Source organism: Chiloscyllium plagiosum, unplaced genomic scaffold (assembly GCF_037043375.1).
Source record: "Chiloscyllium plagiosum isolate Xiang-an unplaced genomic scaffold, Cpla_swu_hap1 HiC_scaffold_41, whole genome shotgun sequence".
In the NCBI taxonomy this organism is placed as follows: domain Eukaryota; kingdom Metazoa; phylum Chordata; class Chondrichthyes; order Orectolobiformes; family Hemiscylliidae; genus Chiloscyllium; species Chiloscyllium plagiosum.
This window is the reverse complement of record NW_028270179.1, coordinates 7331312-7337385: the sequence shown is the minus strand read 5'-3', so window position 1 is coordinate 7337385 and position 6074 is coordinate 7331312. Positions and strand designations below refer to the sequence as shown.

General features: G+C 48.9%; 1 pseudogene; it reads right to left on the bottom strand.

Moving 5' to 3' along the window:
• Positions 1-1014: 1014 nt before the first annotated feature.
• On the bottom strand, positions 1015-2090 carry LOC148138137 (uncharacterized; annotated as a pseudogene).
• Between the last annotated feature and the right edge of the window lie 3984 nt (positions 2091-6074).

Here is a 6074-nt window from a genome sequence, read left to right as displayed (position 1 = left end):
TTTGGAAATGATTGCGTCTATTTTCATTCGTGGTAAATACATGAGAAAGAATGGGTGTCTCAGAAGATTCTGTCTTTGGTGCAACATTCCCTGGTGGAGTGGACTCGATGGGTCGAATGGCCTTACTTCCGCTCCTATGTCTTATGGTCTTATGGGAAACACCTGCCACTTTTCCCAACACTGACTTACTCCTTGATCTCCAGCAGTTTGCTTTGAAAGTTCGTCTGTTTGACAATGAGAATATACCAGTGCTACTGACAGTGTTACAGCTTTGGCATCATCTTTTGACCCCATTGTGGGGAAAGCTTTGAGTGTGTAGATAGGAGTGGAGATGAAAATCTGATTGGTCACAATTTTTTTACGTTGTCAGGCATCTTGAACGGCTGAATGGCTTTCCTGCTCCTCATTCATATCGCCAATGTCTGACATCTTTCTGCCACCACAAGACCCAGTGCCTTTCATCGACAGACTTACTGGAGATTACATCCTCCAGCTCCTAGCTCAGCAAGCCTTCCGGGTTCATTTATCCTCAGCGATTCCAAATGAGCGATTCCATCTTTACAAATCCCCAACCGCCTTCTGTGAGAAGCGCCCATGTAAATTAAACAAAACAACCGACGAACGTGACCATCTCCATGCAAACGTAGCATGCTATTGGAGAAAATGAAATGCAGAGGAAGCTCGATTATCTGAAGACACGGGTGAGGAGAATTTTGTTCAATTCATTGAATGCCGGAGAACAGTTTAGTCAAGCATTGCGACCATGCAATCTTACCGGATAGTCCCATATTCGGATAATGGAATGCCGGATAATTGATGTTCCCATTTCAGACTAAACAACTTCTACCTTCCAAACCTTTCTTCATTCACTGCTTCACTGGAAGCAAAGGTGAGGGTGGCCAGTCCAGCAGAAAGAAACCCTCTGGCTTCCCACTTCACCCACTGGCAGGATCAACAAAAGTCAGTTCTGAACATGATGAGCAGCAGCACCAAAAACAGAACACACTCCTGCAGTCACTGGTGATCTCGCTGGTGTTCCTGCAGGCTGGATACTCGAGTGTATCACTTCCCGCACTGAGAGTAGGTGAGTGGCCTCTCGCCGGTGTGAAACCGCTGGTGTCTCTGCAGGTTGGATAATTGAGTGTTATCCTTCCCTCACCGAGAGCAGGTAAACGGCCCCTCTGTGGTGTGAAGTCGCTGGTGTCTCTCCAGATGGGATAATTGAGTGTATCCCTTCACGCACTGAAAGCAGGTGAACGGCCTCTCCTTGGTGTGGATCCGCTGGTTTGTCTGCAGGTTGGATAATCGAGATAACGTATTTCCGCACAGAGAGCAGGTGAACGGCCTCTCCCCGTGTGAACTTGCTGGTGCGTCTTCAGATGGGATAATTGAATGAATTCCTTCCCACTCTGAGAGCAGGTGAGTGGCCTCTTACTGGTGCCAACACGCTGATGTCTCTGCAGGCTGGATAATTGAGTGAATCCCTTCCCACATTGAGAGCAGATGAACGGCCTCTCCCCGATGTCAATCCGTTCATGTCGTCGTATGGTGTACACATCCGAGAATCTCTTCCCACAGTGAGGCAGGGAAAAGGCCTCTAGCCAGTGTGAAGCCGTTGGTGAATAACCAAGCTCGATGACTGAGCGAACCCTTTCCCACACTGAGAACAGGTGAACAGCCTCTCGCCAGTGTGCATCCGGTGGTGAATAACCAAGCCAGATGGCTGATCAAATCCTTTCCCACACTCAGAGCAACACAACGGCCTCTCCTCAGTGTCAACTCGCTTGTGTCTCAGCACGTTAGCTGAACTGGTGAATTCCATCCCACAATCAGAGCAGGGGAATAATCTCTTGCTTGCGCACCAACGGTGTGGATGTATCAGTGAGTCTCTTCCCACGGTCAGAGGTGCATGGTCTCAGCACAGTCCGAGATTTCTGGTGTGTCAGTAGATTGGAGATAGCGCCGAATCCTTTCTCACACACAAAACAGGTGAATGGCCTCTCCCCCGTGTATCTGCGCTCATGAATCTCAAGAGCAGATGATTAATAGAATCCCTTCCCACAGTGCCCACATTTCCAGGGTTTATCCATGCATAAACTGTTCATATTTCTTCTCCTGGTTTAACAATCCGTGGAAGCCTCATCCAAACATGAAAGATGTGAATGTTCTCTCTCGGCTGTGAATTGTGCAATTTTCATCGAAGGCTGTTTTCAACTTGTCCACCCCTCTCACCCATTCCAACCTCTCACACTCTCAATATGCAGCCCTCCGCTCCAACCTCAACCTCACTACCAAACCACCGTGCCACCGTGCCACCGTTGGTGGGCGGCACGGTGGCAAAGTGGTTAGCACTGCTGCTTCACAGCGCCAGAGACCCGGGTTCAATTCCCGGCTCAGGCGACTGACTGTGTGGAGTTTGCACGTTCTCCCCGTGTCTGCGTGAGTTTCCTCCGGGTGCTCCGGTTTCCTCCCACAGTCCAAAGATGGTCAGGTGAATTGGCCATGCTAAATTGTCCGTAGTGTTTGGTAAGGGGTAAATGTAGGGGTATGGGTGGGTTTCGCTTCAGCGGGGCGGTGTGGACTTGTTGGGCCGTAGGGTCTGTTTCCACACTGTGAGTAATCTAATCTAATCTAAATAAAACCGGCAGACAAGGGCAGCACAGTGGTAGATTGGCACACCGATGTTTACATTGCTGAGGCAAAACGCCAGCTCGCGGACACCTCCTCCTACTGGCCCCTTGACCATGACCCCACCTTCCACCACCAAACCATAATCTCCCAGACCATCCATAACCTCATCACTCCAGGGGATCTCCCATCCACGACCTCCAACCTCATAGTCCCACACCGCCCTTTTCTACATCCTGTCCAAAATCCACGAACCTGACTGCCCCGGCCGACCCATTGTCTCAGCCTGCTCTTGCCCCACCGAACTCATCACTGCATACCTCGACACGGTCCTGTCCCCCTTCGTCCAAGAACTCTCCACCTGCTTTCGGGACACCACACACGCCCTCCACCTCGTCCATGATTTTCGCTTCCCCGGCCGCCAGCGCCTTATCTTCACCATGGACATACAGTCCCTATACACTTCCATCCCCCATCACGAAGGCCTCAAATCCCGCTGCTTTTTCCTTTCCGTCAAACTAATCAGTACCCTTCCACTGACACCCTCTTTCGACTGACTGAAGTAGTCCTCACTCTGAACAAATTCTCTTTCCAATCCTCCCACTTCCTTCAAACCAACGGAGTAGCCATGGGAATCCGCATGGGCCCCAACTATGCCTGCTTCTTCGTCTGATATGTGGAACAGTCCATCTTCTGCAGCTACACTGACACCATCCCCGCCTTTTCCTCCGCTACATGGATGACTGCATTGGCGCTACCTTATGCTCACATGAGAAGGTTGAACAGTTCATCCACGTTACTTGCACCATCCATTCCGACCTCAAATTTACCTTGACCATCTCAGACTCCTCCCTCCCCTTCCTAGACCACTCAATTTCTATACCGGACGACCGACTCAACACGGACGTTTACTATAAACCGACCGACTCCCACAGTGACCTAGATTATATCTCCTCCCACTCTGCACCTGTAACAACGCCATCCCATATTCCCAATTACTTAACCTTTACCGCATCTGCACCCAGGAGGACCAATTCCAGGACCGAACAACCCAGATGGCCTCCTAATTCAAAGACCGCAATTTCCCCTCAGACGTGTTTGACGATACTCTCCACCGCAAATCCTCCACTTCCCGCTCCTCCGCCCTTGCATCTCGCCCCTCCAATTGCCACCAGTACAGAACCACACTGTTCCTCATCTACCACCCCACCAATCTCCAGATACATCGTATCATCCTTCATCATTTCCGCCACCTCCAAACAGACGCCACGACCAAGGATATATTTCCCTCACCTCCCTTATCAGCGTTCCAGAAAGACCACTCTCTCCTTGACTCCCTCGTCAGGACCACACCCCCCAGCAACCCAACGTCCACTCCCGGCACTTTCCCCTGCAACCGCTAGAAATGCAAAACGTGAGCCCACAACTCCCCCCTCACTTCCCTCCAAGGCCCCAAGGGATCCTTCCATATCTGTCACAAATTCACATGCACCTCCACACACATCATTTACTGCATCCGCTGCACCCGATGTGGCCTCCTCTACATTGGGGAGACAGGCCACCTACTTGCAGAACGTTTCAGAGAACACCAGTGGGGCACACGCACCTACCAACCCAACAGTCTCGTGGCTGAACACTTTAACTCCCCCTCCCACTCCGCCAATGGCATGCTGGTCCTTGACCTCCTCCATCGCCAGTCCATGGCAACACGACGCCTGGAGGAAGAGCGCCTCATCTTCCGCCTAGAAACCCTCCAACTTCAAGGGATGAATGCAGATTTCTCCAGCTTCCTCATTTTCCCTTCCCCACCTTTTCTCAGTCCCAACCCTTGGGCTCAGCACCGCCTTCTTCACCTGCAATCTTTTTCCGAGCTCTCTGCCCCCACTCCCTCTCCGGCCTATCACCCTCACCTTAACATCCTTCCACCTATCGCATTCCCAACGCTCCTCCGTCAAGTCCCTCCTCCCTAACTTTTATCTTAGTCTGCTTGGCACACCCTCCTCATTCCTGAAGAAGGGCTTATGCCAGAAACGTCGATTCTCACGCTGCTTTGATGCTGCCAGACAGGCTGCGCTTTTCCAGCAACACATTCTTCAGCTCATGTTAGCGAGGCACAACCTCACCAGTACAAATCCTTGCAATCATGAATATGTCAATTTGCTCCTAAAGCTGGTCCCTGAGAAGCTTTTCCAATAATTTCACTGATACTGGTGTGCGATTTAGAGGTCTGTCATTTCCAGCATTATCCCTACTGCCCTACTTAAATGATGGGACGAGATTGGCTATTCTCCAAATCTCTGGGACCTCATCTGTGATCAAAGAGTGCACAAAAATATCTGTCAATGCTCTGATTTGTTCTCTTGCATTCATCAATGTTTTGGTATAGAATCCTTTTTAAGATACACGACACCTCATCCTTTTTAATAGTAATTTGTCTTAGAAACTTGAAAATCCATTCCCTGAGATCATCCTCCACCAATTCGTTCTGATTGCGGAATATTGAAACAAAGTATTCCTTTCGGATCTCACCAAACTTTTCTGGTTACACCCATATATTCCCTCCACAGTCTTTGAGTTTTCCAATTCTTTCGCTGGCTACATTATTGCTTTTTGTACATGTATTAAAAGCATTGGAATTCTTCGTCATCCTATTTGCTAACGACGTTTCATGACCCCTTTCAGTCCTTCTAATTCATTGTTTACGTTCTTTCCCACTTTCCTTACATATTCATTGGCTTCATCAGTTCTCATCCTCCTCGACCTTCCAAATACTTCCTTTCTCTTTCTGACTAAGGTCTCAACATCCCTGGTCATCCGAGGTTCATATAAATTTCCATACACCTCCATCATTCTCCCAGGTATGTGCCACTCATGAAATCTTGTCAACTGCTGTTTGAAATAATCCCAAATGTCCGATGAAGATTTACCCTCAAATACCTGCTTGCAAAATTTTTCCAGTTCCTGCCTAATATTTTTGCAGTTTGCATTCCCCCAAATTAAGAGGACAGCCGTTATCACTATGCGCGAATATCTTAGAGTCATAGAGTAATGATGATATACAGCATGAAAACAGACACTTCGGTCCAACCCGTACATGCTGACCAGATATCCAAACACAATTTAGTCCCAACTGCCGGCACCCGGTTCATATCCCTCCAACCCCTTCCTATTCATATTCCAATACAAATAGCTCTATAATTTTGCAATTCTATCAGTCTCCACCGCTTCCTCTGGCAACTCATTCCATACAAGTACCACCCTCTCCGTGAAACATTTGCCCCTTAGGTCTCTTTTATATTTTTCCTCTCTCACCCTAAACCTATGCCCTCTAATTCTGGACTCACTGAACCCAGGGAAAAGACTTTGCCTATTTAATCTATTCATGCCCCTCATAATTTTGTAAACCTCAATGAGGTCACCCCTCAGTCTCCGACGCTCCAGGGAAA